Genomic DNA, 24,412 nt, shown 5'->3' on the forward strand with positions numbered 1-24,412 from the left:
TGTGTTTTTAGTAGAGACGGGGTTTCACCATCTTGGCCAGGCTGATCTGGAACTCCTGACCTCGTGATCCACCCACCTTGGCCTCCCAAAGTGCTGGGATTACAGGCGTGAGCCACTGCGCCCGGTCAACAAGGGCATTTTAAAAGTGTGGATGCAGCTTGGCGCAGTGGCTCACGCCTGTAATCCCAGCACTTTGGGATGCCGAGGCAGGCAGATAACGAGGTCAGGAGCTCAAGACCAGCCTGGCCAACATGGTGAAACCCCATCTCTACTAAAATTACAAAAATTAGCCGGGGAATGTTGGCGGGCATCTGTAATCCCAGCTACTGGGGAGACTGAGGCAAGAGAATCGCTTGAACCCGGGAGGTGGAGGTTGCAGTGAGCCGAGATCGCACCACGCCACTGCATTCCAGCCTGGTGCAGAGAGAGTCCATCTCAAAAAAAAAAAAAAAAAGTGTGGATGCATGTGTTTCCTCTAGACATTAAATCCTGTTTATGCACTATGTATGCATACGTATGATCGCACAAACAGAACATATTTTATCAGAGGTCAAGAAATGTTAGATTTTTGTGTTTTGGGGGGAACCCTAAAATTCTGTGAGTAAAATAAAGAGAGTTATTTGAATTGCTGTGGCATTGTGCTGAGGAGCAGACCACGCGGGGGATGGAGAGAGGATAATGGTTTTTCCCTCGGAAAAACACCCTGAGCAGATTTGTGTCTATTGATTTGTATGCCTGTTCTTCTCAGTGTATGCATTAATATATGTATGTGTCTGTGTCAGGACTAGAGGAAGAGGTTTTCCGGGTTTTGATAGATGATGAAAAAGACAGCGTGGCATTTTTCTTCTTTTATATTAATAAATTATTTAAAATCTCCTCTTTAAGTGATTAGACTTGGAGATAATGACGTGTAGTGAATATTAATGGGAATAGAAAAATAACCCACATTTGTCTATTGAAAACACCTCTTCCTTCATGAGAGTGACCGTGACGCCCTGAAATGGTATCAGGGAAGACAGGAGTGGCCTTAGAGTCAGGTGAGGCTCCTCTTCTGCTGTATCTTGGCTCATATAAGGAATTTGCTTTCAGAAAAATATTTTTATTTAGAACTTTTCAAACATACGTAAAAGTACAGAGACTGCTGTCATGAACCCCTGTGTACTCCTCATCTGGCTTCAACAGATGTCAACATCTGGCCCATCTTGTTTTGTCACTATCTCCCCACCGCCCACATCCCCCTAGCCCCTTGCTGGATTGTTTTGAAGCTGGCTCTTGGTGCCAAGGGGAATGCAGTGAATAGGCTGACTGCGGGGTTGACATCCTTGGGGTATGCAATGTGGTGACTGTGCTGCCTTCAGTGACACGGGGACAGCTGCCTCCTCCCTCCACATCCACCTTCATGGTGCAGACAGATTAAGCTCTCTAAACAAAGGAAAAGCCGCCTTCCGCAGAGTGGGTGTGTGGATGAAAAGACAAGAGAGAAATGACGTCCATCACCCAATCACCCCCGCGCGCCACCCCCAGCCCTGGCCTCAGCATCAGGAATCTCATGGGGCTGGGCATTTTACCATGCAGGATGCATAAGCTTATAGCTGACAAGGAGTTAGGACCCCTTATGGTGGTGGCTGAGGAGTGTCCCAGGGAAGCCAGGGGAGCAGGCTGGGGTCTCAGGATTCCTCCCAGTGGGGGGATGTGGCAGAAGCTGGACCTACAGGAGCAGAGTGTTCAGAGCGCTCGCTCCCCAGCCCTGCCGCATAGTTGGAGCAGGGCCAGTCTGCTCTCTGGGAGTCGGTCAGCACTGACCTCCCATGGACTAATTTCCTCCCAAGCCCCAGGCAGAGGAGAAGGGGTTCATGTGGCTTGACTGACTTCCTTGCCTTATGTAGGGAGGTTAGGGTATCATTAGGGTGACACTAACTGCTGGAGCAACCTCCTGACTTTCAGTGGCTCAGTTCGGGGCAAGGCTACTCTGGCCTCTGTCCGGGTCAGGCGTAGCCCGTGATTGCATCCTTCACAGAGGGGCTCAGGGACCTGGCTCCTTCCACCCGAGGCCCCAGTGTTTCCTAGGGCTGTGGGATCCACTGCAAGTCAGTGAAAGGGAATAGAGAACAGAAAAGGAACCCTAGCAGTTTAATTTTCTTGGCCTGAAACTGACATTCATTGCTTGCCTTTCAAGCCATTCAGGAGAGCCTGTCATGAGGCCCCATCTAGGAACCCGTGGCAGGCACTGCCTCTCTGGACAGGCGCTTCCCAGAGGCAGTTCTGCACTGCAGACGGGAGTGTATGGATTTTGCTGGGTAGTTTTTCATCTGTACCATGAGAATGTTCTTCTGTTGTGTTGACCACAACAGTACAATCTTTTGATTCATTAGCAAAAACTCACTCTCTGAATCATGACCATTGAGATAGCCTCGGCTTTGGCTTTATGAGGAGTAAAGGCGTTCACAATAGATGCGAGGAAAATCTACAGTATAAAGATCTATTAGGGTGCTCTAGAAAAACGTAACCAATAGGAGATATACAGATACAGAGACAGATATAGATAGATATACGCATGCATACACAGATGTATATATACATATCTAGATTATAACTTTTATATATGTATGTATATGTATGTAGAGAGATTTGTTTATTTTAAAGAATTGGCTCACACAGTTGTGGGAATGGGCAATTCGAAAGTCTGTAGTGCTGGCCCGCAGGCTGGAGATGGAGGGAAGAGCTGAGGCTTCAGCTTTAGCCTGAAGGGAGGCAGCAGGCGGAATTCTCTCCTCCCTGGAGGAGTTCCGTCGTTTTCTCTTCTTTCCACTGACTGGTCGCAGCCCACCTACATTATGGAGGGTAATCTGCTTTGTTTAAAGTCTACTTAAAACTTAATCTCATCTACAAAAATACTTTCACAGCAACATCCAAACTAGTGTTTGACCACATATCTGGGTACTGTGGTCTAGCCGAGTTGACACTTAACAGGAACCATCACCACAGAGTTTTGGAAATGTGACCAAAGATGTTCTATCCAGAATAATACCAAAGAAAATACTGTAAACAATGACGGTAACCGTTCATCAAGTGGGACCTGTATGTCCTTATCCTCACAACAGTCCTGGCAAGAGTAGGTTTTCCTACTCTTTTTTTTTTTTTAAAGAGTTTTTAAAGTTTAAAAGAGTTTTTTTAAAAAAGGTTTTTAAAGCGAGGCCAAGGCTTCCACACCTTAAGTAATGAGCTAGGACTTGAACCCAAAGTTCTCTGACTCCCAAATCCTCCTTTTTTCCAGCCAACTATAGTCTGTGTGGACATTATCATTTTTCTCTAATTGTATATCACGTGACTTACATTCCTTCAACCTCATCTTCTTGTCCCTTTGTATTTTCTGTGTCAGTTGATGACACCACCACCTACCCATTCGAGAAACTGGGGAGTCACTCAGACATCCTTCTCCCTCCTCACCCATCATACTTATTCACAAGCTCTCTCCTTGTAACTCATTTTATTATTATTACTATTTTTATTATTGTTTTTGAGACAGAGTCTCACTCTGTTACCCAGGCTGGAGGGCAATGGTATGATCTTGGCTCACTGCAACCTCTGCCACCCGGGTTCAAGCGATTCTCTTGCCTCAGCTGCCTGAGTAGCTGGGATTACAGGTGTGCCCACCACACCCAGCTAATTTTTGTATTTTCATTAGAGACAGGATTTCACCATGTTGGTCAGGCTTGTCTCGAACTCGTGACCTTGTGATCCGCCCACCTTGGCCTCCCAAAGTGCTGGAATTACAGGCGTAAGCCACTGTGCCTGGCCGTGACTCATTTTATTTGTATGCACCTGCGCCTCTCTTCTCTCTGCCTTGAGCCACCATTCTAGGGCAGGTCTTGCCTGGCATCTCATGTAGTAGCCTCCTAACAGATCTGTGTGCCAAAAATCTGGCTCTTCTCCAATCCGTTCTCCACACACACAGATGCTGTGGGTGGTATGTAAAGTGTCTGCCGGCCTGTGTCACTCCCCTTCGTTAAGCCCTTCATGGTTCCCTAGGGCCCACAAAATGGAACTGAGGTTTTCCAGATGACATATGAGACCTTGTGCAAGGAAAGGAAGACCTAGGAAGCAAAGTACCCTGCCCTGAGACTTAGCACTAGCATGGCTTGAAGTCTTGATTTTAATGATTTTTAAAATAAAAGCTCCTGCTTTTATTGTCTGTGCTAATGTTTTTTTCTTCCTGGAGGTGTCAACTAAAGATGCAGCAGTGAGTTTTCTAGTTCATTCCCAGGGGGACACACTGGCCAGTGTGACACAGTCAGTTGACCTCTCTGAAAGGAGAGTATCCCTCAGGATAGTGAGAAGAAGCAGTTTTGGGCCCATGGCCCTAGGGTCTGTGCAGCCACTCCATTCGCCCTGCAGGCCTGGCTGGCTGAGGACAGGCGTGAGTGGCCCCTGCTGCTGGAGCGTTTCCTGGCAGCAGCTTTCCTCTGCAGGGCTCCCAAGCACAAGGCCATCCGGAGCCCTGCTGCAGCTCCTTCTTTTCATCATTCTGCACTTATAGACACACAGAGCGAGATGAAGGAGAGCTGTACAGTCCCTGCCGGAGTGACTGATGTGCGGGAGGGCAAAGAGAGGGGAGCAGCAGGCCCACTGTGAGCACTCGGTGAGGGAGGCCTCCCTTTGTAGGCTGGTGAATGCAATGTGAGAGGGAGGGGAAGAAGGGAAATGCTGTGTGTGTGTGTGTGTGTGTGTGTGTGTGTTTACCATAGTGTTTTGTAAGTGCCTCTCTAAATGCTGAAAACTAGCAACATGAATAAAGAATATGTATTTTCACATTAGTGGGGTAGTTTTTTTTTTTTTTTTTTTAGATCTGTGCTTAGTGTCTTCTATGATTGAGATCATTGTCTTCCTTACATTAAACTATAACAGGTTCTATATTATGCTGGATGCCAATTAGAAACCAGATTATATAGCTCTGATTAGATGATTTTTTGAAAGATTCAGTGAACCATCTTGTGATGGCTTATGTATCAATAATGGAAACAGTTTCCCATAATCACAGGCGGTATAAGTTTTAAAACCTTGAGTACAGTAGCACTGAACTGGATATTAGATTATTCATAATAACTAATACTATTGAGAGACTAATAACCATGGAGTTGAAAACATTTTTTAGAGTTTATTTTTACCAATAACAAATTAGTTACAGTTTAGGACAGTTTTTTTTTTTAAAGCAAAGTAAATCTACTTTAAGAAGCACTAATCTATGGGAATATGAGTACCATATAGATCCAATAACGTGTTTAGTATTGTTTGCATTTTATATTACATTGTTTGAGGGATCTGGCTTTTTGCCTTACTGAGATGGTGGTTTATTTTTATTGCTAAGCTTTATCAACCCAGACAGAAACGTGTATCCATCACGGCTCAATCAGAGAAACAGGGCTTCTTAGAGCCAACACCAAAGATCTCAGTGAGCCGGCTTACTCTGATCGCTGCTTTGGCTCTCTGTCCTTCACAGGAACCACATCCACCATGCCTTTGGCAATGAAGTGCTGCCACCTGGCCCCTGCAACCCTGGGGTCTCATCATGTTCATTGCATTTAGGGACCCTAGTTAGATAGTAGCACAGAAATTCCAACTGTAATTTGTGGCCTCCGGGAAGAGTTCAGGGATGCTGAGGTTCCTCTCACATATTTATTTCTCATAACTGTAGAGAAAGGTGTGCCTCTGGATCCTCTGGGGATAGATGAGGTCAGACATGCCAAATCTACTCTAACATTCCAGTCTCCTTGAGTCTTTAGGTCCCTTCATCTGTGGTATACCAAGAAAGTCTGGCATTTCAACTTCACTTAATGTAGCCCACCTTCGGCTTTGTGTTTTAGCCAACCAAACAAGCTACTGTGGGTCCATAGCAATAAACGTGGCCTGATTCAACTATATATTTTCCCTACTTTGATCTCACACCATTAATGGTAAATCAGGATTGCCGCAGCCTCCTGTTGTGAGAAAGTTTCCGGGCCACAGCACAGGAACCTGGGAAGAGCCTGGCAGTCCTGCTGAGTTAAGGAGGCCATACTGAGCCTGGGAGTCCAAGGTGGCTAGAATTTGCAGAACAAAGTGCCAGAGAGGAAAGACTTACTCAGGCAGAGGGTTCTGGAGATTTGGAGAGGAAGCCCTGTGAATATGCAGCTGCTACTGATCAGCTCTTGCATGTAGGGAAACTGAGGCCATGAAAGAACTATCTGAGAGGACTAGAGAGAAAAGTGCCAGTCACCAAATTAGGGTTTTCCTACCATCCAGATTGGAAAACCTCATGATTCACTTGGGCATTGTATACAGTACACAGAAGAGTTTTACCTCAGTAGTGAATAACTAGCCTTGAGCTAAATGCTGTTCCAGTTTTGCCTAACAAATATTAAAAGCAAGATCCAAAGGAATCAGATTAGTTTCCAAGTATTTTACCTGTGTCCCAGAGCAAAGTTTAAGAATGTTCATAGGAATACAAAAGTATCCAGCACCAACTAGATAACATTCCTAATGTCTACCATCTAATCAAAGATTACTAGGCATGCAAAGAAGCAGGAAACTATGGTTCAAAGTGACAAGAAAAATAAACCCATTGAAACTGATACAAAATTGACACAGATATTAGAATTAGCAGACAAGGACATTAAAACAGTTATTAAAATTGTATGTTCCAAAAGTTAAGTAGACACATGGAGGCATAAAAAAAACCCAGTTGAACTTCTGCTGATGAAAACTACAATGTAAGAGAGAAAAAATTCACTGGATGAGATTAATGGCAGATTTGAAACAAGAAAAAAGATTAGTGGACTTACAGGCATTGCAATGCAATGTACATTCTCCAAAATGAAGAACACAGAGAAAAAGCATTTTTTAAACAAAAATATGAAAAAAATCAGAGAGCTTTGTGGAATAATTTCCAGAAACACTAATATATGTGGAATAAGGAGTGAGGGCAAACAGAAAAAATACTTGAAGAAATAGTAGTAATTTTTTTTCAAAATGGAATAAAAACTAGAAACCCACAGATTCAAGAAGCTGAATGCATACAAAGAACCAAAAATAGGAAAAAAAAACACACCAATGTATTGTGGGGTTTATAACATTTGTATAAGTAATTGTATGAAAATACTATAAAGGAGGGCAGATGGAAATATACAATGTAAGATTCTTAGACTATACATGATGAAGTCTAATGTCACCTGAAGGTAAACTATGATAAATTAAAGTTGTCTACTGTAAAGCTTAAAGTAACCACTAAAATAAAACCAAAAACCCCAAAAGAGTTGGCTAAGAAACCAACAAAGGAAATGGAATGGAATCATAAAAAATATCCAATTAATGCAAAAGAAGGCAGAAAACAGGAAAAAGGAAACAAAGAACAGATGGGACCGAAACGAAACAAATAGTAAGGTTCCATTACCTATTTGAATTTCTTCCATGAATTGCTTGTACATATTTTTTCTGTGAGACTGTGTTACATTGATGTGTGAGATTTCTTTTTTTAATTTTTAAACTCTAGCATATTAAATATTCATTGTTTTGAATTTAGCAAATGCATAAAAACACAATAAGACAATTTTTAAAAATCATCCCAAATCCCAACACTTAGAGATAGACATAATTATATTTTGCTGTTTTGCCTTCCATTTTTCCCTGTGCATACACAGATGCATACATATTTTTATGAAAATTAGATTCATAGTGTACCTAACTATTTTGTAACATGCCTTTTTTTTCTGCTTAGGAGTATTTCATGACTGTCACTCCATTCACTAAATATTTCTTAGTATAAACTGTTTTAAACAGTTGCATATTATTTTGTTGTGTGAATGTATTAACATGTAAGCAATTAGAAAGGGACATTTTAAAAATTGCAAGGAAAGAAGTTGTTTTTTAATACCCTTAAGCAATTTGAAAATAACCATTTAAATCCAAACAATTATAAAATTCTTATTTGTCTACAAAAGAAGATTCAATAAAGCAACTCAAGTAGGAGACAATAAAAATGAAAAAAGAAAGCAAAATAAAAAATAATAAAGAGAATGAAAAAGCAAAACAAAAACACAACACAGTCTTACAATTTTTCACATGAAGTCTATAATTTAGTTTTTTGTTAACTCAAATGAATCTGCCTAGTGAGACTAAACTAGAGGAGCCTCCATGTTAGCATTTATCCTACAAGGACTCCAACTCAATCTACTCCAAACACAAACCAATTTCTTTCTGCTCCCCTATCTCATTAGGAATGTTTCTCCCTTTCCTTCAGTTGCCTTATTCTAAAACCTAAACTCAGGTTCCCCTGGTTCCTTCCTCACCCAGACCTGATTCAATATATTGAACCAAATTATTAATGTATCATTTCCTTACCTTCTAGTCTTTCAAACCACTCCTCTCCTTCACCGTCACTCTCCCTCCTTGGGGGGGACCTCTCCTCATTTTCTTATTTTTTTTTCTTAACATCATAATACTTTTCTGTTTCAAGTGACTAATATTTTATCCCAGTTTGTCTTGTCAGTTTCTTTGTCTTTTAATTTTTAACAAAGTGTCTTTTTAAAATAGACACTTTAAAAGATCTCTCTTCGACCATAATTCTGAAATTATTCACCTGTGTATTTCTAAAATGTTTAATTTTTTTATGTTTAATTGAATCAAAACTTATTTTTACATGTGGTATGAAGACTCTAACTTTATCTCTTCCTAATGGATAGCCATTTTCCCAATATTATTTTTTTGAACGATTCAGTATTTCTCCTGCCATTTGAAATGTTTTCCACCACCTCACTCCTAGATATGGGTCTGTTTGTTCAAATCTTTATTTTGTGTAATGAATCTATCAGTTCATTTCTAAGACAACACCACATTGTTTTAACTAGTCCAGCTTTATAATAAGTCGAATGACTTATTTTCACATATTTTTTGCTTTTCTGTGCATTCTTCAGTAAATTTAGAATGACTTTGTGAAGTTACACAGTGGTCATGATTTGACTTTTGTGATTGCATTGATTTTATAGATTAATTCCTGGAAAATAATATCTATAATATTTAGAGATGGGGATATACAGTTGACCCTTGAACAACACGGCAGTTAGGGGCACTGACCCCTCATGTAGTTGAAAATTTGCGTATAATGTGTGACTCCTCAAAAACTTAACTACAAATAAGCAACTGCTGACTGGAAGCCTTATGGATCACATAGTCAATTAACATACATTTTGTATGTTAGATGTATTATATACTGTATTCTTAAAATAAAGTAAGCTAGAGAAAAGAAAATATCATTTCAAAAAGTCCTAAGAAATAGAAAATGCATTTACTATTAATTAAGTGGAAGTGGACCATCATAAAGGCCTTCATCCTCATCGTCATCAGTTGAGTAGGCTGAGGAGGAGGAGGAAGAGGAGGGGTTGGTCCTGCTGTCTCAGGGGTGGCAGAGGTAGAAGATCCATGTATAAGTGGACCTATGCAGTCCAAACCTGTGTTGTTCAAGAACCAACTGTATTTTCTGCTATAATTTCTGGAAAAATTATGTATATTGATCTCATACTTGTTTATCACACACCATAGTGAATTATTAGACTAGTTCTAGTTATTTGTCTATTGGATAGTTCAAGAAAAATTGTTGGGGAAATTTCTTCCATTAATTCTTTGATTGTATCTCTTTATCTGTTTATCATCTATTTATTTATTAATTTTTGCCTTCTCTTACTTGAATTCCTAGTGGATAGATGCTCTACCTTCTAAATTGATCCTATGGGATTCTTAACATTTTCTAATTTTTTTTTCTCTTTTTCTTTACTTTCTGGGGCACTTCTATTTTATTTTCTAGATAACTACTTTGGATTTCAGCTGTATCCATTCTACTGTTTGATCCTTCTGTTGAATTTTTTATTTTGACAGCTATGTTATTTTCTAAGAACTGTGTTTTTCTCTAATTGCTTTTATTTCATAGCAATGTGTTCACATTTTATGAAACACTCATTTAATGGGTGCAATCTCCCTCAAGTATATTAATTAGAATTCTGTTTATCAGATATTCTCACCTCCCCCACAGGTTAATTGGTCTCTTTAATCATCTAGGTCATTATTCATTCTATTTTTTCCCACTCAATATCAGGCCATCTTTCATTGTCCTATTTATATTTACAAAAGAAGGACTATGTTAATGAAGGTAGAAAGTTGGTGTTGTTGGATTAGTTGGTTTCTTGTGTGTGTGTGTGTGTGTGTGTGTGTGTGTGTGTTTTGCGGGGGCGTGGTGGTATGGGAGGGTGGCACAGTTTACCTTTCCTGAACTCCACCCTAGTATGCGTGGTCCAGAATGTGAAGGCCATCTTTGAAAGTGGGAGCTCTGTTGTGCGACTGGCAGGATCCACTTTAGTCTTCCTGGGGGATGAAGCAGGCTCGAGAGGGAAGAGCTGAGCTTATTTTCCACCAGGTAAAGCTGCCATTTGTCTCTTTGCTCACCAACTTCAGTGTCCATTGTGAGGGTTCAGAGGTACCTCAAGTTGTGCCTGTCCTGGGCAGATGATGATGATGATGACAACGACAGTAATGGCTAAGATTTATTAACATTCACTGTGTTCCAGACACTCTTCTGTGATGTGGGTACAGCAAGGTTCAGTCATGTTCAAGGTTTTTTGGAGCGAGTAAGAGGCAGAGCTCAGGTTGAAACCCAGGCTGTATGTTTCAGAGCCCATGCTCTCACACTCTAGGCCCATGTCTCCTTATCCTGCCTGAACTTCAGAACACCTGGGGCACTTTAAGAAATGTGATTTCAGACTGACTATATCAGGATTTCTTGGCATAGGGCCGGGGTATCTGTAGTTTTAGACTCCGTGGATCATTTCGATATGTAGCCAGGATGGAAAACCTGTGCCTTTCCAGGGTGCACTTGATCTTGGTTGCAGTCTTCTGGTTGTCAATAATTTAGGCAAATGACATTTCTCATTTTTCAGTATAGAGCTACCAGCTCAGCGGTTCAGAATGTTGTATCTTTGCTAATTCTTTGCTACTCTGGCACAATTGTTATGTACAAATATGTCTATAATTGTTCTGTATTCTTGAATGATTAACCCTTTATCATTACAAAATGTCCTTATTTGTTTCTGGTAACAATTTTTGTCTTAAAGATGATTTTGTCTAATACTAGGATAGTTACTCAAACTTCTTTTGGTTAGCATTTGCACAGTATATCATTTTCTACTTTTTACTGACAAACTCTAGTGAATCTCTTATAGATAGTGTGTAATTGGATCATGTTTTTAAAATCCATTCTGCAGGCCGGGCGCGGTGGCTCACGCCTGTAATCCCAGCACTTTGGGAGGCCTAGGCGGGCAGATCACCAGGTCAGGAGATCGAGACTATCCTGGCTAACATGGTGAAACCCTGTCTCTACTAAAAATACAAAAAAAAAAATTAGCTGGGCGTGATGGCGGGCGCCTGTAATCCCAGCTATGCGGGAGGTTGAGGCAGGAGAATGGCGTGAACCCGGGAGGCGGAGCTTGCAGTGAGCCGAGATCATGCCACTGCACACCCGCCTGGGCGACAGAACGAGACTCCGTCTCAAAAAAAAAAAAAAATAATAATAATAATGAAATCCATTCTGCACTTTCTGCCTTTTAATTGGAGAGTTTAATTTTTTAATGTAATTACTGATGAGGAATTATTATGTCTCCCAGTATGCTGTTTTCTGTATGTCCTAACCTTTTTTTGTATGTTGCCATAACAGAATACCTGAGATTGGGTTATTTATTATAAAAAAAGGTTTATTTAGCTCATGGTTCTGCAGGCTGGGATATTCAAGATTGGACAATTGCATCTGCTGGCTTCTGGTGAGGGCCTTGTGCTTCCTCAAAACATGGCAAATAAAGGGAAAGGCAAAAAGGGAAAAACGTGAGAGGCAACCTCACTTTGTAACAATTAACTCTTATCAAAACTAATCCATTCTGCAGAGAACTAACCCAGTCTTGTGAGAAGGACATCAGTCCAACTTAAGTTAATCATGTCTTAAAGACACCACCTCCAAACACCGTTGCATTGGCAATTAAATTTCAGCCTGAGTTTTGACTGGGACAAACCACATCCAAACCATAGCATCTAGGTAGTTATCTTTAATCATGCTTCTTATGTCTATGTGAGTTTAATTTACTATCTATCTAGTTTTGCACATGCTCGTGCACCTGGGTGTGTGTGTGTGTGTGTTTAATTTCAGCCTAAAAGACTTCCTTTACTATTTGTTGTAGGGCAGATTCCATAGAGACAAATTATCTCAGCATTGGCTTATCTGGTAATGTCTTGATTTTTTCTTCATTTTTGAGGGATAGTTTTGCTGGATATGGAATTCTTGGTTTACACTTTTTTTTCTTGCCATTGCACTGCCTTCTGTTCTGCATGTTTTCTAATGAGAAACTAGCTGTTAATCTTATTGGGACCCCTTGTATGTGGTAAGTCACTGATCTTTTGCCTTCAAGCTTCTCTCCTTGGCCTTGGCTTTTGACAGTTTGTTTATGATATGTCTAGGCATGGATCTCTTTGAGTTTATTCTACTTAGATTTCATTGAGCTTGGATGTGTAGATTCTTGTCTTTCATCAAATTTGGGAAGTCTTTGGCCGTAATTTCTTCAAAGGTATTTTCTGCCCTTTTCACTTTCTCTCCTCGCCTGTTGATACTCCATTGCATGCACTTTGGTACACTATATGATGGCTCACACACTTCTTAGGATCTGTTCATTTTTCTTCATTGTTTAGTCTGCTGCTCAGACTGGATAACCTCAATTAACCTATTTTTAGGTTAACTGATGATTCTGTCTTCGGTCTACTCAAATCTGCTCTTTAACCCCTATAGAGAGTTTTTTATTTGAGTTATTGTACTTTTCAATCTATAATTTCTGTTTGGTTCTTTTTTTTTTTTTCAGACAGAGTCTTGTTCTATCTCTGAGGCTGGAGTGCAGTGGTATGATCATAGCTCACTGCAGCTTTGAACTTTTGGGCTCAGGGGATCCTCCCTCCTGTCTCAGCCTCCTGAGTAGCTGAGATTACAGGTGCATACTACCACACCTGGCTAATTTTTGTGTATTTTTTTGGTAGTGATAGGATCTTGCTATGTTGTCCAGGCTGGTCTCAAACTCCTGGCCTCAAGCAGTCCTCCTCCCTCAGTCTCCCAAATTGCTGGGATTACAGGTATGAGCAACCATGCCCAGCCCTATTTGGTTCTTATAATTTCTATCTCTTTATTAATATTCTCTATTTGGTGAGATATCATTGTCGTCTTTTTCTTTAGTTCTTTAGAGAGTTTGCTTTAGCTCTTTTAATATGTTTAAATAACTGATTTAAAGTCTTTGTCTTCTAAGTCCACCATGCCTTTCTCAGGGGTCATATATGTGTGTGTGTGTGTGTGTGTGTGTGTGTGTATGTGTGTGTGTATGAGATATGTATATGTGAGATATATATGTATATATATACACACACATATATGTGTGTATATATGTACGTATATATGTACACACATATATGTGTACATATATATACACGCACATACCTATATATATACACACACACACACATATATATATATATATTTTTTTTTTTTTGAGATGGAGTCTTAATCTGCTGCCCAGGCTGGAGTATATTGCCATGATCTTGGCTCACTGCAGCCTTGCCTCCTGGCAGAGTTTAAGCAGTTCTCGTGCCTCAGCCTCCTGAGTAGCTGGGATTACCGGCATGTGCCACCACACCCAGCTAATTTTTGTATTTTTGGTAGAGACGGAGTTTCACCATGTCGGCCAGACAGGTCTCAAACTTCCGACCTCAGGAGTGATCTGCCCACTTCAGCCTCCCAAAATGCTGGGATTATAGGCATGAGCCACTGTGCCCGGCCAGGGATCACTTATATTGATTGCTTTTTTTTTTGCCTGAGTATGGGCCATGCTTTCTTGTATCTTCATATTTCTGATTTTTTTTTGTTGAAAACTGGGCATTTTCACTAATATAATATGGTGCCTCTAGAAAGCAAATTCTTCTTGTCCACTATAGTTTATTGTTGATGACTTTTCTGAACGAATTCTGTAAAGCCTATCCTTTGTCATGTGTGGCTACTGAATTGTCTACCAAGTTAGTTTAGAAGTTACATATTTATTGGACAGAGATTTCTTTAAATGCCTGGAGCCAGTACATCTCCCAGTCTTTGACAAGGGGATTTGTGTGACTCTTGGGGCACACCTTCAACATTCTGCAAGGCAGTTGTCATCTGAGAGCTTAGAGCCTTCTCAGGGCTTTCCTGGGCATATGCACAACCCTATGCATGCATATGGTACTCTGCATTCCCAGAGATATGTTGGGGCATTTCAAAAGCCCTATGGGCATGTTATTCCTCAGGATTTTTCAAAGTGTTTAGATTAATACACTATTATCTACTGATTAGGCAGCTGCAAAGTGAAAACACTTGCCTATAAATGTATTTGACAGTCACCCCCAGGGAAAAGACTGTTCACACTGGGTGAGCTCAGGGTCAGGTCAAATACAACTAGGTTTGTAAGTATGGTCTTCTAGGGAATCACTGGAATGGTCACATCATGAGAATTATTTGGGAATGGGACTTTGGAAAAGATCCAGTTTGTTCCCTTCCCTCAAGTGGCTTCCAGGCTGCACCAGGCATGTGAGCTGTTGTTTTTCAGGGGTACTGTAGAGATGAGGAATGGAGGATGGGACTAGGGCAAGCCAAAATGCCCCAAATCCTACTGTTCTTACCGATATTCAGCTCTTCATCTTGAAGAAATGCTTCCAAGGTTGCTGCAGGCCTTTGGTTAATTTCCAGAGTTGTGAGCAACTTGATTCTAACCATTTCATTCAGTTATTTTTTCTTCTTATGGAGGAGTGAATTTTTAGGTCTTTGCCGCTTTTTCTGATGTCATCTCTCTCCAAATATCTTTAATGGTCTTTAGCTAGCAGGATATTTAAAAAATAAATTCATTGTATCTATCACTTTGCAATCTCCTTGCTATCCTAATATAGGAATCACTTGTTGTTCAAGGGTCTTATTTGAGAGGGGTGGAATACAGTTCTTAATCATCTTGGAGTGTTTTTCTACAGTAGCTTTTGCTGAATAGTTTTCTACTTTCCAGCCAGAGTATTTCTGGGGTTGAAAAGATTCTCCTTGTTGATACATGTAATGTGGGTGAATCTCAGAAGCAATTGGCTAAATAGAAGAAGCCAGACACAAAAGACTGCATACTGTATGATTCCATTTTTCTGAAATTCTAGTGATGGAGGAGAGATGAGTGGTCACCTGGTGCTGGAGTGTGGGAAGAGAATGGCTACAGGGAAGCCCAAGGGAAACTCTGGGGACATGGAATGTTCTGTAGTTTAATTGTGGTGGTGCGTCCATGGCCATATGAGTTTATCAGGCTGTACTTTGTCAGGAACTGTGTGCATTTTAAATGGTTGGATTTTCTTTTATGTAAATTATACTTCAATAAAGCTGATACAAATATCTCAGTTTAAATAATACATTAAATTTAATGAAGGTCGGGCGCAGTGGCTCACGCCTGTAATCCCAGCACTTTGGGAGGCCAAGCCAGGTAATCACCTGAGGCCAGGAGTTTGAGACCAGCCTGGCCAATATGATGAAACCCCATTTCTACTAAAAATACAAAAAATGAGCCGGGCGTGGTGGCATGAACCTGTAGTCCCAGCTACTCAGGAGGCTGAGGCAGGAGAATCGCTTGAACCTGGGAGGCGGAGGTTGCAGTGAGTCGAGATCATGCTACTGCACTCCAGACTAGGCAACAGAGCAAGACTTTGTCTCAATAATAATAATAATAATAATAATGATAATAATAATAATAATATAGAACAGTATTTATTAGCCAAAACAAAATAGATTTTATTCCAGTAGGTGATAATGGAAGTCATCTAACAATCCATGTCAATGGCTGTTAGATTTGGGTCTACATCAGAGCACAGGACACGTGTTTCAGCGTGAATGCTGGGTTCTGCTGCACCTTGATTCGGGGGCTTGCTGGGTGGTGCTGAGGCCCTGGCTTCTGAGTCTTTAGCAAACAGAACCAACAAAGGTGTGGTCTTCTGGTGTGAAGGTACGCAAGATACCAAGTAAGCATGTTTAGGTTGCAGAAATGTCAGAAGCACCTTTATTAGATTCAGTTTTTTTTTTTTTCTGCAGACTTTTAAAGGACGAAGACAAATCAGAGCAGCCTTCAGAAATACTAAAAGCGGCTCTGTATTTTTTTATAATTTTTGGAAACTATATTCCCAGAGCAGTGGGGTAAAAAAAACACAACCCTGCTCTTTACTAGGTGAATGGATAAATAACTGTGGTACATTAGACAACAGAATATTAGTCAGTGCTAAAAAGAAATGAGCTTGTAATCCCAGCATTTTGGGAGCCGAGGCAGGTGGATCACTTGAGGTCAGGAGTTTGAGACCAGCCTGGCCAATGTGGTGAAATCCCATCTCTACTAAAAGTACAAAAATTAGCTGGGCATGGTGGCAGGCACCTGTAATCCCAGCTATTTGGGAGGCTGAGATGGAAGGATCTCTTGAACTCAGGAGGTGGAGGTTGCAGTGAGCCGAGATCACACCACTGCACTCCAGCCTGGGCAACAGAGCAAGACTCTGTCTCAAAATGAAAAAAAAAAATGAGCTATCTAGCCATGAAAAGACATGGAAGAAACTTTGCATATTACAGTGTGAAAGAAGTCAATCTGAAAAGGCTATAGACTGTATAGTTCCAACCATATGACATTCTGGAAAAGGCAAAACTGTGGAGGCGGTAAAAAGATAAGTGGTTGTCACAGGTTGGGGGAGAGGGATGAAGAGGTGGAACACAGAGGATTTTCAGGGCAGTGAAACTATTCTGTATAATATAATGGTGGATACAGGTCATTATGCATTTCTCCAAACCCACAGAATGTACAACACGAAGAGTGGACCCTAATGTAAACCATGGACTCTGAGTGATAATGGTGTGGCAATGTAGGCTCACCAGTTGTTACAAATGCACCATTCTGCTGGGGGCTGGTGGTAGTGGCGGAGGCTGTGCCTCTGGGGAGGGAGGGAGTATATGGGAACTCTCTGTACCTTTTGCTAACTTTTGCTGTGAACCTAAAACTGTTCTAAAAATAAAGTCAACTAAAAAAAATTTTACATTAAAAAAAATTTAAAAGGCACCACCCCCAAACCAGGATACATTCAGTTTATTTGAAATGACTAACAATAGGTAAAGGCGTGATCTATCTCTGTCTCCCACACCAGTTATGACTCACAGCTTGCACTGTTATCCAAAACGGGAGTAAGTGTTCTGCCTTTCAGCTGGGTGAGGGAAGGCACTTAGAATGAAGCGTTTTACTGCAAGAGAGCTGAATGGAAGGACGTCACAGCAGAGAAATCCGACCATTTCTGTGTACCTTCCACAATAACAAGCGTGGTGGGAAACTGCTATATGCTGGGCCCCGTTCAGATGCCTGCTGCACTTAGTTCTTATTACACCCCAGTGAGACACCTCTGTTATCATCCTAGCCAAAAGAGAAACTGAGGCACAGGGCAGGTGTGTGGCAGGCAAGTGGTGGGCAGGCTTCCAGCCCAGGCCAACCGGCTCTTAATCACTGCCTTACCTGAGACCTTAAAATATAACCAAAAAAACCTCTTTCCATGCCTTAGTAAGGCATAATCCATTCTCCTCTGCAGCTCATCCTAAGACTTAACTGCAGCACAACATAAGACGTAGTAAAATACGTTTAGGTGCAATTAATTCTTTCATGGTTTCCTTTAAATTAGAAGCTACAAAATAGAGGAAGGTTTTTTTCCTTCCATATTTCTTTTCTCAAAGAAAATAGGGTTTTGCATTTATCCTGCGGATGTTTGGGTGCTTCTTAGGTTACGGAGAGCAATTCTGGGCCTAATAAACCCAAGTGTGTGGCACCAAAGGCCCTGGTAGTTCTCCTGTTATCCTGGACACTAGTCAGAGTATTTCTAGTCCTGTGTAGTTGGATTCATTGGTACTGTCCCCGGAGTGGTGGTAATAGGTGTCCGATAATTAGCCCTATTAGAGAAACCAGCCCTTACTTTATGCATAAGTATAAATGCTCGATTCTTGTCATAGCCTCAATTTTATTGGAAACCTATAGACAACTGTTGAAGAAAAATAGCTTCGATTGTCTTTCCATTCGAGTTGGATTCTCTTATTTTTGTTTTTCTCCACTGCAGTATTTAATGTAACATGCAGACGTCAAGGAATTGGAAGTGTGTGATGAATGAACTTCAGCCTGGATTAGTGGTTTTTTTATTTCTCTCTCTTCATTGCTATGCTGATCATTTTTCAATGTAAGAAAGCTTAAAATCTTATGCTGCATATATTAACTTCTTTTCAAAAGTGTCTTTGAATTTTTGCACTTACAGAAATGTTTCCTGCTGTGCCCATCAGAAATTCAGTCCCAGTCACACTACAAAGTCATATGTTTGCCATATTCTGTGGAAAAAAATTTATGAATCATCTTAACCTTTAATATGAGTTATAGGAAGCCTGCAAGGCTTTCTTTCGAAGCCATGAATTGAGCTCAAATATCATTTTAATATGCTGTTAAAAATATAGGTGAGTTAAATGTTAATGTTTTTAATGTAAATGTATTTGGAGTCATTATTTGTTCAGAAAATTCATTATAAATCCACTTTGGGGGTTTCTTACAGTCAAGGTCGTGACCTTTTTTTTTAAGAGAATGTATTTTGCTTGGTCACATTAAAAATGAAGCCTTCATGTATTAAGTGCAGAAGAAAAGAAGGAAGTAGGGTGAAAACATATTTGTACAGATCCTTAAAACGATGCAGAATTTTGCTGTGCTCATAAAGCAGCTTAAGTGTCCCAGCCTCCCACCTTGTTTATGAAAATGGACTAATAACGCTTATTTTAAATTTACTAACAGTATTAAATTTATCAGCAGGGAAAGATAGTCTAACCAGAAAAATGAGACTGAAACAGACTAAAGTATAACATAAGGAAACCACTCAAGACCAAGTGAAATTAAAAATAGTTGTTGATAAAATACTAATTTTTATTGAAACACGACAATTATTTTTTATTTGCTTAAGTCACTTCACTTGGAAGTATAAACTCTTTTAATCCATCAGGCACATTTTTTATTGAAAGTATATAAAAACTTAACTTTTTGCAAGTGACAGCGAGCTGGAATAGAAAGATGAAAAACAAGGGGCCGGGCACGGTGCTCATGCCTGTAATCCTAGCACTTTGGGAGGCCAAGGAGGGCATATTGCCTCTGCTCCGGAGTTCGAGACTAGCCTGGGCAACATGGTGAAACCCCGTCTCTACTAAAATACAAAAAATTAGCCGGGTGTAGCGGCGTGTGCCTGTAGTCCCAGCTACTCTGGAGGCTGAGGCAGGAGAATCTCTTGAACCCGGGAGGCAGAAGTTGCAGTGAGCCGAGATCGCACCACTGCATTCTAGCCTGGGTGACAAAGCGAGACTCTGTCTCCAAAAAAAAAAAAAAAAAAAAAAGATTAAAAACAAGGTAGACAAAGATACCCAATAAGGTAATTATGTGCTCAAAAATCATAAAGAATTAAATGCGTCATCTTGAATTCACCTGGAAACAATTGTAATCAACTTTTCCCTGATTGCTGCTTCTGACTGGCTGAGAAGCTTCTGAGAAAGAGTGAGTTATTCTCATAGCCCAGTCTGGGTAATGTTACTCTCTTCCTGTGAAGGTAGAGACTGAGTGGGTGGTAAGGTCTGTGGAACAGCACTGAGTGGGGGCCGTCTCTGGGAGCTCAGAAGCCCCGGGATGTGCCTCTGGATGGAGTCCCAGACTCTGTATTTCTTTATGGCTGGAGTGATTTTCTTGTCATCCGTGTCTGTTGGTTAATGTGCTGTGAAGCGAGTTGCTTGTAGCTGGACCCCAAGACCATGATACATTTCTTGATTACAATAAACCACTTAGTATCTCCAGGTGTGGGCATCAGCAAAGCTTAAGGATGTTTCCAGAAAAGGGGAAGAGTTTGTCCAGCTGCTGCTAATGAAGGCTTGGTTACATGTTTCCTGGGGGTGCTTCCCCATTGGACCTGTGAGTTTCTAACCCTGGGCTGATTCTGTAGCCTGCCTGGTCAGCAGTTCCTTGTTCTGTCTTTCCTGGATACATAAAGGACGCCATCAGCATACCGTAAGCACAGAGTGGTCGTCAGAATTGCCACAAAATGAGGCTCAGAGCCTGTTGTGCCGCAGTAATGGAATGCATTGCACAGGGCCCAGGGCCGGTGCAATGACTTGGAAACTAACAAGGTTAAGATATGGTATTTAAGTTTAGGTTCTAGGTGAGGTTATGATATGAGTTGGGGAAATAAAAATATCAATAAAATGTTAAAGATACATAAAGTCGTATAAGATAATGGGAGGAAATTGCTGCAAGTTAGAACTTAATAAATCGAGAAATGAATTATGTATACAATTTTTATTTAGAAAGATGAGAAGAAACTGGTGCCTACGTGGTGCTTTTTGTACATTGGCCCGAGACAAGTATTCACAGCTGCATTTGAAGAGCATGTCCTTTTCAAAGGGATTATGTACTTGGGTAGTGTGACTACCAAGTTATATACTTGGGTAGCATAATACAAGGGTAATTGCTAAAGCTTGGATGGAGAAGTCTAGGTGTGTCTGATTTCAGAGGGCATGCTCTTTTCATTGTGTCATGCTGCTTCCACTAAGGTTGAAGTGGGAGAAAACTGATTCAGACTGAATCTTACAGTGAGAATGGGATTCGGCCCAAATATTATTGGATGGGTGGAGTTTGGGCGGGTAGATGAGAGAGTAGACTCCTTGCAGGCTAGCAGAACAACCAAGACAAAACCCAGGAAGCAGGAAAAGCACCAGGTGCAGGGGTCCAGGAGTAAATTGAGCTGTAGAAAGTTTTGGGAGAAAGGGACAGCCGTAGTGGAGCCACCAATGGGTTGTTGAATCTTCTCTCCAGCCTTAGAGGCATCCTCAACCTGTGCTCCAGCACTCCTGGCTTCAGGAGATGGGTGACTGCCCCAAGGCAGCCCAGCCTGTCCAGGGAATAGCTTCTCGGAAGTGCTTCCTGGACATACTCTAGTATCTGGCTCTCGGACCAGAGGAGTGATAGGGACTCTTTTTGCCCCCACACTGAATAATCACCTGCTGCTATGGTCCAGGAGAGAGCAAGGCAGCTGTCAGGGTGAGAGGATCCTCGGTCTCCTGTTCCACGTGGTATAAGCAGGTACTCTGGTCAGCTGGAGTTGTCCAGGGAGGAGCTGTGCAGGGTGATGCCTCAACTGAGAGTGGGAGGTGCAGTGAGCAGCGACATACTTGATGTATGTTTTGCTATGTTAGGAATTTAATTCACTGCATTAATGATGAATATTGCAAATTTCATAATCTTGTTTGTACAGATATCAAAATTCATCTATAGTTCACAGGAAATGGAGGATCTCGTGTTCAGTCTATTGTTGACAAGAATTGTCTGATGTCTACCTTAGAAATTCCTGCCTCCTCTAAAATGCCCCCCTTTTCTAATGGACTTCCTTTGCCCTGGGGTCTTCATGGTCTCCTAATAGAAAAAAGTCATTAAGACAAAATCTAATATGCTGAGGTAGCTCTAATATAAGAAAAGTAATAAATGAAGTGTCACTAGATTCAAAATGCGTATTCTTTCAGAAAGAAGGCAATTACTGTTACAAAGCTATAGCATTAGAAAAAATTATTATAGCTGTGAAATATGTGATATGTCTGTCTGTGGCACAGTTAATTTAAAAAGTATTACCAAGCATACAAATAAATCATCAGAATAAAATGCTGAACCATACTAATTGAAAGTGAATTTAATATGCCATTCTGAGGACCTCTCTCTACGTACCCAGGTTTTAAAAAATTCTACCTTATAGGCTATTAGTTACCAGATTTTCTTTCAAACATCCTCCCTCTTTTAATAAAGAATATTATTCATGAACCTTATCTTTGATTCCTGAATAATTTTATGATATACAATAAATAGTGGGATGAAGTTGAAACAATTTTATTTTACCCTGATTTTCATGTGTATTTAATCAAATTGCTGTAGATCTATGTTTCCTTGTCAAAATATAAAAATTCTGATTAGTAAGGGAAGGAAGACTCAAAGGTTTCAAATTTGTTTTGTTCTTTAGTTTGTGTGGTTCAACAATAGATAGAAAAATTGATTGAAATTGGCTGAGCACAGTGGCTCACGCCTGTAATCCCAGCACCTTGGGGGGCCGAGGCAGGCAGATCACGAGGTCAGGAGATCAAGACCATCCAGGCCAACATGGTGAAACCCTGCCTCTACTAAACACACAAAAATTAGCTGGGTGTGGTGGTGCATGCCCGTAATCCCAGCTACTAGGGAGGCTGAGGCAGGAGAATTGCTTGAACCCAGGAGGCGGAGCTTGCAGTGAGCTGAAATTGTGCCACTGTGCTCCAGCCTGGGGGACAGAGCAAGACTCCGTCTTGGGGGTCGGAATAAAAGTAGTTTTAAAAATCATGACTTTCAGCAGTGACTTTTGGAGGAAGAAAGGAGTCTGCCTTTCTTAAACGTGTGATATCCTCACCAAAACACAGATCTTTACAGTTATGTTTTTCCTGATAAGTGAGTATAGATGTGTATTACAGAAAACCTGGAAAATGCAGGGAAACAGCTTAGAAAACACTCCTTCGTGTTCTGCCCTGGCCCACAGCTACTGTTAGCTTTTGCAGTTTTTTTCCACAACAGCTTTTTCCTACGTGATCCATATTCATGTTCGTATTCACTGCAGCTCTTTCTGTCACCTTTCGCTCTGTTTGGATGTTGGGATATTAGTGTTCATTCCCTGTAGATTATATCTTTTAATAATATAAAGTGGTCTTGTCTCAATTTAGTGTTTTATTGTCTTGAATTTGGCTTTGTTTAAATTAGAGCACTGAGCTTGCTTTCCTTTTGTTCGAATGTGCCTGATATTTTTGCCCATCAGTTTTTCTTTAATTTCTATCTGACATTTTCTTTCAGGTACATATCTTATTGAAGTCAAATTGTTTAAAATAAGGGATTGAGTTATTACGGAATCTCTTTACTTATTTAGGGATTGTGTCAGTCGCTCTTTTTATCTTTTTGTTTTTACACGTTTCTTCGGCACTTCTGTCTTTTATTCTCTTTTTGTTTGTTTGTTTGTTTCCGATAAATACCACGTTGAGAGTGCTTTACTTTATGTAAATATTTAGACTGTAGGAAGCTAGCTTTTTTTTCTACTGACAGTTATGTTTAAAATGTATTTCATCTTTTCTGTTTTAAATTATGAAATATTTATTAATAAAACATTATTAAACATGAAGTATATGACACATACAATGAAATTTGTGTATTGTTATGAAGCAGGCAATTGAAGGCCCCACCAATCAGCACCAGAAGTGTAAGCTGCCCACTCCAGGACCCTCCTGTGGGCTCCTTCCCATCTGGTCTCCTGCCTGTCTTCAGAGCAGAGATTCAAAGTTCATCATTCTTTTACACATATGTACACATCCCTAAACAATGTACTGTTTACTTTTGCTACTTTTGCTTTTGAACTTTGTGTAAATGGAATCGCACTTTATGTTCTTTGATTACTTGCTTTTTTTCATTCACCATGATATTTGTTGATTCATACGTGTTCATGTGTAGCTCTAGATCAATTATTTTGATTGTTGTTACAGTATTCCGTGGTGTGAATAGATCACAATATATTTGTCTGTTCTCCTTCAGTGGCTACATGGGCCATGTATATAATATTTTGTTCCTGTGACCTGTGTTGCTGTGAATGTTTAAGTGCCTGTCTCCCCAGGTACATAGGCATGGGTTCCTCCAGGGCACTCACTTGGACATGAAATTGCTGAGTCATGGGCAGTGTGATTGATGGAATGATGTCGCATGGTTTTCCCAAAGCAACTGTACTCATGTAGATGCCCCAAGTGTTCCGCATTCTTTAGGGCATGCCTTGAGAGGTTTGCCAGTCTGGTGAGTGTGCCACGGCATCTCCAGTCCCAGTTGGCGCTCTCCTTGTTCCTAATGAGATCAACCAGTTTTGTTTTTCTTTTCTTTTCTTTTCAGAGTCTCGCTCTCTCGCTCTGTCGCCCAGGCTGGAGTGCAGTGGCGCGATCTCGGCTCACTGCAAGCTCTGCCTGCCGGGTTCATGCCATTCTCCTGCCTCAGCCTCCTGAGTAGCTGGGACTACAGGCGCCCGCCACCACGCCCGGCTAATTTTTTTGTATTTTTTAGTAGAGACGAGGTTTCACTATGTTAGCCAGGATGGTCTCGATCTCCCGACCTCGTGATCTGCCCGCCTCGGCCTCCCAAAGTGCTGGGATTACAGGCGTGAGCCACCGCGCCTGGCCGAGATCAACCAGTTTTAT

The 24,412-nt window shown here is 40.9% G+C and overlaps 1 protein-coding gene across 3 annotated transcripts in view; it reads left to right on the top strand.

The window, feature by feature from the left end:
* The window catches only part of ENTREP2 (endosomal transmembrane epsin interactor 2), a 455,758-nt gene that overhangs the window by 198,299 nt on the left and 233,047 nt on the right, over positions 1-24,412 (top strand). The gene's annotated exons all lie outside the window — the stretch shown is intronic.

Source organism: Symphalangus syndactylus, chromosome 5, assembly GCF_028878055.3.
Source record: "Symphalangus syndactylus isolate Jambi chromosome 5, NHGRI_mSymSyn1-v2.1_pri, whole genome shotgun sequence".
NCBI classification, from domain to species: domain Eukaryota; kingdom Metazoa; phylum Chordata; class Mammalia; order Primates; family Hylobatidae; genus Symphalangus; species Symphalangus syndactylus.